Source organism: Pseudophryne corroboree, chromosome 8 (genome assembly GCF_028390025.1).
Source record: "Pseudophryne corroboree isolate aPseCor3 chromosome 8, aPseCor3.hap2, whole genome shotgun sequence".
NCBI classification, from domain to species: domain Eukaryota; kingdom Metazoa; phylum Chordata; class Amphibia; order Anura; family Myobatrachidae; genus Pseudophryne; species Pseudophryne corroboree.
Window position 1 is genome coordinate 136,280,935 of NC_086451.1, and position 12,828 is coordinate 136,293,762.

General features: G+C 44.3%; 1 long non-coding RNA gene and 1 pseudogene across 1 annotated transcript; both read left to right on the forward strand.

Moving 5' to 3' along the window:
• Nucleotides 1-5,793: 5,793 nt before the first annotated feature.
• On the forward strand, nt 5,794-5,912 carry LOC134950201 (5S ribosomal RNA; annotated as a pseudogene).
• Nucleotides 5,913-8,818: 2,906 nt separating this feature from the next.
• Nucleotides 8,819-12,490, forward strand: LOC134947562 (uncharacterized). Its single transcript, XR_010182623.1, has 3 exons — nt 8,819-8,937; nt 9,192-9,276; nt 12,275-12,490. It is a non-coding gene; the product is annotated as an uncharacterized LOC134947562 (long non-coding RNA).
• Nucleotides 12,491-12,828: the final 338 nt, after the last annotated feature.

Consider the following 12,828-nt stretch of genomic DNA (forward strand, 5'->3'; position numbering starts at 1 on the left):
TTCTTTTTCTACAAGGTTGTATAGATTGGTGTTCTATTTAGTACTTTCCCGTGCAGCTCATTTGCGGCGCCCAGAGAGGAATTATTTTCTTATTGCTTTATAGCATTGACCTAACTAAAGTGGTCTTTCTATGACGAAATTTGCACACTGACCTCCTTCGTGGGTCCCATTAATACAGAATATCTGTACTGGTCAGGAGAAACGGCTGTCAGACTGTCCAGTGTCTGCAACCTTTCTAATCTTTCTCTCAGGATTCACAGACCAGAACATTCCCTATATATATATATATATATATTATTATCTTTTTGCATTTTTTGTGCACTTTCTTTATTGGATCGTAGAAGGGTATTTGTTTTAATTACTCAATAAAATAATGTTTTAACATAAAAAATTTTTCCAATTGAAGAATTTTTCTTCTCCTCTCTTTTTCTTTTTCCAAGAGTGCGCCCACACAAGAGCTTTCTTTCTCTCCCACTGCCAGTACACATTATATGCCCCCAGCAGTGCTGCCAGATACACATTATATGCCACCCCAGTGCTGCCAGATACACAAATGCCCCCACAGTGCTGCCAGATACATAAATGCCCCCACAGTGCTGCCAGATACACATTATATGCCCCCACAGTGCTGCCAGATACATAAATGCCCCCACAGTGCTGCCAGATACATAAATGCCCTCACAGTGGATGCCAGATACACAAATGCCCCCACAGTTCTGCCAGATACACATTATATGCCCCCACAGTGCTGCCAGATAGATACATGCCCCCACAGTGCTGCCAGATACATAAATGCCCCCACAGTGGATGCCAGATACACAAATGCCCCCACAGTTCTGCCAGACACACATATATTTGGTGAATTAGCAGGGGAAACTTTTGATAGTCAAGAAGATTTCGCCAGTTTTCATCCTCGTTTTTAAGGACCGGGCCAGAGATCGAGAGGCCGCGTCAGAACCCGAGGAAAACAAGGAGAGGGGGAAAGGAGAAGCGACGGAAGAAACTTAGATTGGGACCCACCAAGGACGGCGCGATATCCGGCTCGACAGAGGAAAACAGTGAGATAGACTCCAACAATCATTTACAAGTTATCAATCTAACCAATAGATCCCTCTCTCCCGATCATATGGCGGTACTTTCCAAAGGACTCTCCTTCTCACCATCCAAGTCTTTCAATAGATTCGCCTGGGAAAAAGACCTTCGACTTTTTGGAAGGAAACTCCTCCTCAAAAAATTCTTTGCCAGGCAGCAAGGGAGTCAAGTGGAGAACACCCTCGATCCCGAATTCACCATGGATGACCTTAATGCGATCCAAGAACTGGAAGAACTACAAGCGGAATCCTGCATGGGTGCATCTACCATACACAGACCCAAATGCAGACCCAAATCTTCCTTCTTTCCCCCGGTTAATAACAACCCTGAGATAAGGGTCTTTTTGAATAGAGTCGCCAAAGAATTCGACGATATATATGCCCAAACCAGACAGGGCCTCTACCGCTTCCCCAAGAACCTCAAATTCCGGGAACGCAAAGCCCTACAAGAACTGGAATCTTGGCACGATGTCATCTTCAAACCATCTGACAAAGGTAGGAATATCGTACTCTGGCCACGGGATATGTATATCACTGAGGCACAACAACAACTCAATAATACCTCCTGTTATAAGAAACTCCTCAATAACCCAACAACGAGATTCTTGCAAACCTACAATTCTTTAATACAGAACGCAGCAACTCAGGGCAGCATTACCAAAGCAGAATTCAAATACTTGACAGTTCAGAACCCCAAAACTCCTACCTTTTACCTACTTCCCAAGGTACATAAAAATGTTTCTGTACCCCCTGAAAGACCCATAATGTCCGGAAATGGTGGCTTATTAAAACAACCAAGTCGGTTCCTCGATCTTCACCTCCGGGATTTTGTCTTATCATTACCTTCCTATTTACAAGATACGTCGGATCTAATACATAAGATACATAATATATACTGCGAAGATAATTTTTTACTGGTAACACTAGATGTAGAATCACTCTACACGAGTATCAATCATCATCACGGAATCCAAGCTGTCAAATATTTTCTGGATCAAGGAGGAATGAGTGCCTTTTCTGAATTTCCTTTGATGCTACTGGACTTTGTTCTGTCCAAGAACTACTTTGTCTTTCAAGACCATTTCTTTCTGCAAATAAGAGGAACAGCAATGGGCGCAGCGTGCGCCCCCACCTACGCCAATTTATTCCTAGGGTGGTGGGAACACTTCCAGGTTTTTTGTCCTAACAACGAGAAGTATACCAATCATGTGGAATTATGGTTACGATATATCGACGATGTTTTCATCATCTGGAATGGAGAAAGGGATCTTCTAATGGAATTTATCGAATTGCTTAACAAGAATCAGTTGAACATCAAGCTGACTTACACAGTTAGCACAGAGAGGGTTCCCTTTCTTGACCTTAGTGTGTACAGATCACACACAGGTTTCTTAGAAACAGAGCTATATCGGAAGGAGACTGCTACCAACAGTCTCCTTTTCCAAACTAGTTCGCACTTTCCCCCCACCATTGAAAATATACCCAAAGGGGAATACCTCAGACTCAGACGAAACTGCTCGGAGGACCATATTTTTAAAAGTAAGAGTTGGGAACTCACCAATCGCCTTCTAGCCAGGGGCTATAGTAAACGGTCACTCAAACGAGCCTATCAAGCCACAACATTGGTGAAGAGGGATTGTTTGATTTTTGGGACTAACAACAAAAAAATTCCAGAACAAGAGGACACCGTTAGATTTATAGGAACCTTTTGTCCCGAATGGAAAATGCTGAAAGAGGCTATCACCAAACATCTCTCCATACTTCGAATGGACCCTGTTCTGTCTCCCATTGTTAGTCCCACGGTACAGATGAGCTGGCGAAGATCCAGAAACATTAAGGACCAATTAGTTCAGAGCCATCTATCAACATCAACACGCAAGAAACCAGTCACATCAGGCTCTTTTACCTGTGGCCAATGTAAGGCATGCACACACATATTACAAACCAATATGGTTACTGATAAGTATGGACAAATAACAAAGATACGACACTTCTTCAATTGCAATACCCAAGCAATAATTTATTGCATTACTTGCAGTTGCAACATTAAATATGTTGGTATGACTTCTCGCAAATTAAAAGATAGGACCCTGGAACATTTGGGGAACATTCGGAACGCGGAAAAAGACCTAACACGGATGAAACAACTTACTACAGTCTCCAAACACTTTCACCATCGGCACAAGGGTTCTACCAAAGAATTAAAAGTCTTTGGTCTAGACCGCATCCACTTGGGCGTACGTGGAGGGGACCTGACTAAAGAATTATACAAGAAAGAGAGCGAATGGATTTTTCGGCTCGGGAGTCTTCGACCTGATGGACTCAATGAAAATATTAATTACGGTGCTTTTCTTTAACTCACAATACTTAGAATGGTATCCATTCTCATAATTTTTAACTTTTAAGATTTTCTCCTTATTTTAATCTATTTCTTATTTCCCACGCTTTTATCAGTGTTTTTTCTACCAGTTCCTTTCACTCACCATGCCATCACCCTTTTTCCCCCCCTATATATATTCCCCCCCCCCTTTCTCCCCCCCCTTATAATATTTTTTTTCCCCTCCTCTTTTTCCTTCCTCCTTTCAAATGCATTCCTATCTGTCACTATCATAACCTCTTTACCTTTCCTCCCTTCCCCCACCCTTCCTTTCTTCCCCCCCCCATACCCTCTTTCCCCCTTATCCCTTCCGCCACCCACACCACATATCCCCTTCCCTCTCCATCAACCTCCCTCATTCCTGTTATTCCCACATTCTCACCCATAATTTCCATTCATGCAACTGTTTTCACTGCAATCCCCTCATACACCCAATTCCTCACCCACACCCTGTTCCTTTACAGTGAGGTCTCCCTGCACTGCTCTATCTTTCACCCAGTATAGCATCAAGTACCCAATATTTATTAATATTTATTATTATAATTTTTTAAGTAAAGATACCTCTAGCATCTTTCCTCTACCTCAGCACTATTCCCCTGCTTCACCCCCTCCAACTCAAATAAATGTTTATATTATTTTATTGTATTTAGTTATTCATTATATTTTTTTACACATTTTTTTGCATATATATTTTTTTATTTTTTTATTTATTTTTTTATATTTTTTATTTTATATTTTTTATTTTTTATTCATTTAATATATATTTTTTTACACTACTTACCCTAGTCATTTTTACACCCTTCACTTTAATTTATACACCTATACCAGACAAATGGTATTGTTATTATTTTTCTCCACTATACAACACCCCTATGCCCCACTTGTCCCTAAGACGGCACCCTCACTCTTTGCCCCCCTGTCATTTGTAGTGCACCTTACACATACATCTTAGCCTCAGGCTGCCCTGCAGTTATTAAATCAATCAGGCATCCCCGGTCCCCGGCCTGGCTATGACACGCCGTGTACACGCCCCCACTGGTTACTCACCAATACCACTCCTATTAATCTCAGATGCTGTAACGCATAGAGACCTGGTATTCCCTCTTTCAACATGGTGCCATACTACTTCCCCAGCTAGTGCGCCGTCCCCCGTCCGTGCCTGGAGCACACACCCCCGGAGCGTCATCACGCTAGTGTGCCGTCCCCAGTGTATTGAGCACACACACCCCCTTAGCGTCATGCACTTTACAGACGCGTCATCGCGTCAGACGCGTCACTGAGGCACCGCATACTCTTCTCCATTGGGTACTGGCGCTGTCAGTCATCCCACTCCCGCCCGCGTGACTAATGTATTCCCAAGCCGATTGGCTGTTATCCCTACTACAGGGCTTTTAAACCTTGTATGCACAACATGCTGTGAGATCCCGGAAGTGAACAAGCCTGCGGGCAAAACGCGTTTTCCACAGACTCTACAGCGGGACCTGCTTATGGAGGCTTCTCTGGTTACCCTTTATCTGCTGCATCTGACCTTTTGAGTATCCTTGGCATTTTCTTGCCAACATTAATATCCATTGTATTTAACTTTATGTGTATATGGGTCTCTGTTCCCAACACAAGTCATTATTTTGATAATTTTTTCTCATATGCACCTACTCAGTATGTTAAAAACCTTTCCTGCTGCATGGACAATATATTTCACAGGTAGTAGTTATACACACACATATGATAAGGTCTTTTTTTGTGTATAACCTAGCTCATTCATTTGAGTGATAAGAGGGTGATTCCAATTCCTTTATATTACAGGATCATATCTGCCTTAGTTAAATATACTGTATCACATGTGTTGATTTGGCTACCTATAATCACCTACTACCTGATTTTGATTCATAACAGCTGTACTCAGTACTTCTTAATAGATGCACCTTTTCCACTTACAACTACGTAAGGGTTAGTATTTTTGCATATATTTAGATTTAGATTGGCTTTATGCAAAGAATGTATAGACAGCTTGCTTTTTGCTTTTGAAGCTGTCTGATTCCTTTTCTTTCCATTGGACATTTGTTCTCCCAATAATGAATGGTCTTTTAACCTCATAAAGTCCAATCCTCTTAATTCTCTTCCCCCTCCCCCTCTTCCCCCCCCCCTTTTTTCCTATCTGGCTATTGTCGAGTGGACTCTCATCCCCGATCAAGGGTATACGGCGCCACTGTGTGACAGCCGCTTTTCCTTGCCTAACGAGGAAAGTAGATCCACGCACTACACTTTCTATCCTTTCTATCATTCTATATTTTCATATATAGGTGCACTCTCATTGGTAGATATCCTTCCTACTATCATACCACGCTGCTTATGCCCGATCTCGTCCGGTCTTGGAAGCTAAACAGCGTCGGGCTGGGTTAGTACCACGAGAGGAGACTCCCTGGGAATACCCGGTGTTGTAGGATAGGAACTATTCCCCTTCCTCTGAAGGGTGGACACCAACAGCAGTATCACCACTGAATATACTTTTTTCTGCCCTCCTTTTCTATATCACTCTTCATGAGGACATAGTTTCCATTAGCATTACTAGACCTACAATCTAAAACTATGACATTGGAATTTATGGGTAACCAGCTAAGTGTATAGCATTGACCTAACTAAAGTGGTCTTTCTATGACGAAATTTGCACACTGACCTCCTTCGTGGGTCCCATTAATACAGAATATCTGTACTGGTCAGGAGAAACGGCTGTCAGACTGTCCAGTGTCTGCAACCTTTCTAATCTTTCTCTCAGGATTCACAGACCAGAACATTCCCTATATATATATATATATATATTATTATCTTTTTGCATTTTTTGTGCACTTTCTTTATTGGATCGTAGAAGGGTATTTGTTTTAATTACTCAATAAAATAATGTTTTAACATAAAAATTTTTTCCAATTGAAGAATTTTTCTTCTCCTCTCTTTTTCTTTTTCCAAGAGTGCGCCCACACAAGAGCTTTCTTTCTCTCCCACTGCCAGTACACATTATATGCCCCCAGCAGTGCTGCCAGATACACATTATATGCCACCCCAGTGCTGCCAGATACACAAATGCCCCCACAGTGCTGCCAGATACATAAATGCCCCCACAGTGCTGGCAGATACACATTATATGCCCCCACAGTGCTGCCAGGTACATAAATGCCCCCACAGTGCTGCCAGATACATAAATGCCCCCACAGTGGTTCTCAGATACATAAATGCCCCCACAGTGGATGCCATATACATAAATGCCCCCAGAGTGGATGCCAGATACATAAATGCCCCCACAGTGCTGCCAGATACATAAATGCCCCCACAGTGCTGCCAGATACACAAATGCCCCCACAGTGCAGCCAGATACACAGATGCCCTCATAGTGCTGCCACATGCATAAATGCCCCCACAGTGCTGCCAGATACATAAATGCCCCCACAGTGGATGCCAGATACATAAATGCCCCCACAGTGGATGCCAGCCAGATACATAAATGCCCCCACAGTGGATGCCAGATACACAAATGCCCCCACAGTGCTGCCAGATACACAAATGCCCCCACATTGCTGCCAGATACATAAATGCCCCCACAGGGCTGCCAGATACACAAATGCCCCCAGTGCCAGATAACTGTATCCAAGTGCGGTGGGGATGGGCGGTGCGCAGTGTGCTTCGCTCCCGGTACCTCGGCTACATGCAGGCTGCAGGGACAAGATCGAGCTACGGCAGCGGGGACACTTGCCCCGCCCTCAACCCCCGGACCGGACTCACCCACAGTGACCGCGATGTCTGCTGCGCTGCGGCTGCTCTCTCCGGTCATCTCAAATATGGCGCCGGTCCTTGAGCCAATCAGAGCTTGCGGCCCAGCAGCCAATCAAGAGCCGCTGCTGCCGGTCCGCGAGCTCTGATTGGCTCCATATTTGAAATGGGCAGCCTCCCTTAAATAGCCGGCGCCCTGTTCGGCCGCTCCAGTCGAACGTGCCTGGAGCCGGCCCTGGAAGGTAGCCGGCCGGGAAAGGAAAGCAGCAGCGCTGCCCAGGCGGCGCATGCACACATACCCACGGCCGGCTGTTAGCACTTCGCCCCCCGAAGTTGCCAGCGGCTCCTTCCACCCTCACGTCACTCAACACAGCAGCGGCATCACTAGGCTAATAAGCTTGGGGGGAGGAGGCGCACGAGAGGAAAAGGGAGAGCGGCTCCTCCTCACGCTCCGACGGCGAGCCAGGACTTGAATGTACGGACTGGGGCACTGTGTGGCGGTGGGTGCAGTGCTGGTGGAGACGGCATACAATGAGTCAATGTGACTCATTGTAATGCCGGCGTTTATGGGCCCCTTCACTGCGGCGGTCTGCTGGGCCTATTTTCAGTGGGGGGCCTGGAGCTGCAGCTCCATCCACCCCATTGTTAATCCGGCCCTGAGTATAGCCAGTATGCGTGCTATCATTATTGACCATGGCCCTCATCGTTCGTTGCCGATTTTCTCTATATTGCGATTAGTCGCTTACTGCGCATGCGCAATGTTCGCAGAGCGCATGCGCTTAGTTATTTTACTCAACAGTTAGGTATTTTACTCACGGCATTACGAGGATTTTTCTTCGTTCTGGTGATCGGAGTATGATTGACAGGAAGTGGGTGTTTCTGGGCGGAAACTGGCCGTTTTATGGGTGTGTGTGAAAAAACGCTGCCGTTTCTGGAAAAAACGCGGGAGTGGCTGGAGAAACGAGGGAGTGTCTGGGCGAACGCTGGGCGTATTTGTGACGTCAAACCAGGAACGAAACTGACTGAACTGATCGCAGTGGCAGAGTAAGTGTCGAGCTACTCAGAAACTGCATTGAAATTTCTATTCGCAATTTTGCGAATCTTTCGTTCACAATTCTGCTAAGCTAAGATACACTCCCAGAGGGCGGCGGCCTAGCGTGTACAATGCTGCTAAAAGCAGCTAGCGAGCGAACAACTCGGAATGAGGGCCCATGTTCCAATGTTACCCAGAGGAGGGAATAGAAATAGGATTCTCCTGCAACGGGAAAGCAGGTGGATCTTTACCCTCAATACAGTATCACCTGGTGGCCCTAATGAGAATTTGGTCTTGCAATGTTATCTCTAATGTAGGTTTATTGATTAAACATATTAAGTAGTAGTTTTGATTGCAGTGACATATTTCCCTGGGATGTGTATATCAGCCAGTGCGATTGACAATAGTCTCCGCAGTGATAGTAAACGCATTCAATATTTGTACTTAAAACAGTCCCTTACTGTATAAATATATTACTATAATCATTGGTGGAAAGTTTATATGTTTGTATTCACTTTCGTTATGTAATTTTTGTTATGTTGTTGTTTCTTAGCATCTCCTAACAACTATGTTGCAGCTTCCTGTAAACCGCCTGGTCAGCGCTGTCCTCTGACATCAGCTTCCGGCGACTCCGGCTTCCTGAACATGGTCCTGGGGTGGAGTGCGGCGCTGATCAGGTGTGTGTAATGAACAATGTAATCACCTGTTTAGAGACCTATATATGTCTGTAATGTGGTTCAGTTTATATGAACGCTTGTCCCTGACGACGGGGCTGAAACGCCATCAGACTAATAAAGAATCTGTTTTAATTTTCATCAAGTCTGCTTGAGTGCCGTTGTTCTACCGATGACATATATATTTATTTTCGCAAAGAATATACAAATAAATTATTTAAAAATCATACAATGTGATTTCCTATTTTTTTTTCCAGATTCTCTCTTTCACAGTTGAAGTGTAACTATGGTGGAAATTACAGACCTCTCTCATCTTTTTAAGTGGGTCAACTTGCACAATCGGTGGGTGTCAAATACTTTTTTGCCCCACTGTATATATGTCAAGATCTATATTGCAGAGAAATCTGACACTATATATAAATCACCAATCTGGCAGCTAATCTGGACTCATGAAGTTGCAGTATACATGTCAATCCAGTAGATGGCACATCAAGACAAATACTACATTTATTTATTATTTATCACCAGATATTTATATAGCGCACACATATTCCGCAGCGCTTTTACATAGAATATTTAGCCATTCACATCAGTCCCTGCTCCAGTGGAGATTACAGTCTATATTCCCTATCACATGTACACACAGACATTCACACTAGGGTTAATTTTTGTTGGAAGCCAATTAACCTACCAGTATATTTTTGGATTGTGGGAGGAAACCGGAGTACCCGGAGGAAACCCACGCAAGTACGGGGAGAATATACAAACTCCACACAGTTAGGGCCATGGTGGGAATCAAACCCATGACCTCAGTGCTGTGAGGCGGTAATGCTAACCATTACACCATCCGTATTACCCGTACTACATGTCATAGAGTCACTGGTCATGTTACTTGCAACCAGGGCCGGCAACAGAAATCTTGGGGCCCGGTACAGTGATATCTCTGGGGCCCCCTCATTATATTAAAGTGCAACGGAATTTGGTGCGCTATATAAGAAACTGTTAATAAATAAATATATATATAAGGGGACTTCCGGTTCCGGCATGGCGGAGTAAGCAGCAGCTCCTGTGCGCTCCTCCGTTGCCGCCAGATACCCAGCTCAAACAAGGGCATATTATACACCCCAGACCCCCTGGTACTTGGATGATTGTTCGCGGCATGAAGAACGCCCGTCCCGCAACGAGGTAGACGCTGCTGTGACGAACTCCGGTGAAGGCCTGAGGCGCTGCCCGTGAGCCTGCTCTGACGGCCGCCCGCGCTGCCCGTGTTGACGAGACGCTGCTCGGAAGTGTCTTGGAGCTCCAGCCTGTACACCAACCTGTGGGCTCACCGCCGCGTCTGGACACACAGTCTGAGTTGCCCGCACAGTGGAGACGCTTTCTGGGGGCAGATTGAAATCCCGACCGCCCACTAGACACCCGCCAGTGCCGCCAGTGATATCCACGCTACATATATCTCAGTGTCAGCTAGCAAGGTTACTAGCACAACAACGTGGTTGAAGGTAAGACCTGTGCATGCAGGTACACAAAGGAGAAGGCCAGCAGTGTATGATCTGGAAACTGGGAGTCACATTCAACCTGTCTCCCGTTACAAACTCTGTGATATAGAGTCTGATCATTAGGAGTACAAATTAACCTTCACTTCACTCAATTTAGCACACCTGTAAGAACCGATAAGTCTTTTATAAGCCCCAACAATATATACATTGCTTATAAAGACAGTGCTCTTCCCAGAGATATTCCAGGCATAATAATACACCAGTCCTGCACAACATGGAAAAATTTCTGGGGCCCTCAAATATATCTAAAATCCCGTCCGCAATGCCTCCCAGGCAAGAAAAACGACGCGCTGAGCAATCCTCCATAACAAGCGCCGATTCCAGCCCTGTGAAACCGGTTGCAAAGAAGCCAGTTAAAGCGGGCGCTGATGATGCACAATTACAGGTGCGTACTGATTCTGATCCATCCACTACGTCCCTGACCTATAGAGATATAGTCGCGGCTATTCATGACACCATGGCTCCTCTATTACAGAAGGCAGTAGGAGACATTACTCTCCAATTGCAGCAACTCTCTACCAGGGTATCTAATACTGAAATTAATCTAGGGGTGACAATGGATGAAATGGAAAAGTTGAAAACCACTGTAGGACGACTGGAAAAGGACAATAGACATCTCCTTGATAAAATGGACAATATTGAAAACCGTACGCGCAGGTGTAACCTTCGTATAATAGGTTTAACCGAATCTATTAAGGGCCCAGGTCTGGAAGATTTTGTGCGAAACACTCTGCCTAAGTTGCTCCATATTGAAGAGGTATGTGTTGACATGGTAATTGAACGTGTACACAGAATGGGTGACCAGACGCGTGCAAGCTCTAAAAGACCACGAGTGGTTATATTCAAAACCCTAAACTTTCTACATAAGAATGCAATATGGAAGGCTTCTCGTAAGATTGAGCTCCGATGGGAAGGTAACATTTTACGGATTTTCCAGGATTACTCTGCGGAACTTTCTCGTCTTCGCAAGACCTTTAGTCCCGTTTGCTCCCTCCTGGTACAAAACAAACGAAAATTTGCTATGCTGTACCCAGCTCGGCTAAGAATCTTTCAGGGATCTTCTTTTACTGACTTTACCACCCCGGGAGACGCAGAAGCCTTTCTCAAGGAGGAAGAAGACTCTCTTACCAGTGATATTTCCGACGCCCGAGAGTAATATTTCTCCTCATATTCACCCTCCTCTTTTATTAATACTTAACAAGAATCCATCACAATGTTTCTTGTGCTTGAATATATTGAGTCTGTCTGGCCGTGTAAAATTATGCCGTTTTGTCATTTTGCTTCTAGTTGTAAAACTCAATTCATGAGTTTGAGCTATGATCTCTTTTTTCTCCCAGTTATGCTTTTTCATTATAGCTGGCGGTAACGGAGCAGCCCCGCCCATCTGTTGACTTTACATAGTTGTCACCACCAACTGTTTGTGTTCCACCCGAAGTCCGTTTGTTACTACTAGTTAATTTGAGTAATGTATGTTTCATTACTCTCATATTTGCTGTCTCTTTTTCTCTCTCTTACTTTTCTTTTGTTTGTACCCCCAGTCATGTTTTTCTTACCTTCTGTCTTATCCCTCCCCCCCTTCCCTCCCCTAATCTTGCACCTGTTTGCAGAGATACAGTGTTTTACATTGTCTTACCCGTGCCAGTTGGAGCCTCTTTATTTCATATGGTATGTCAAAGGCTAAGATATGCACTTTTAATGTAGGTGGTATTAACACACCAGCTAAAAGGCGGAAAATTTTATCTTACATGAACAAACATAGTATTGACATTGCATGTTTACAGGAGACGCACTTGGTTCTACAGGAAACTAAAAAACTACAGATGCTAAACTGGTCCTTATTAGGAGCAGCATCGCTCAATTCTAAATCATGTGGAGTGGCAATTTTGGCGAGACGATCTCTACCCATTGAAGTTTTGAAAGTTGACGCAGACCCAGAAGGCAGGTATGTCATCATACAGGTTAAATTGGGTAATAAACTGTACCATATAGATAATATATACGCCCCAAACACGTATAAAAAAACATTTTTCACTTCACTTATGGTTAAATTATACGGCTGTGATAGCTCATCCTTAATTTTATGTGGTGACTTTAATCTGGTTTCCTCCCTATACATGGATAAATCCCAATACTCTAACAGAGCTAGACCTCTTCCTAAACTAGGTGTTCCGTGGTTAGCCAAGCGATTGAATTTAGTTGATACCTGGCGAGCTTTAAACCCTACTGAAAAGGAGTTCTCATGTCTATCTATGGCTCATAACACTTGGTCCCGTATTGACTATATTTTAATCTCCTCTCTGCTCTTCCCTAACATTTCTCAGGCCACCATTGAACC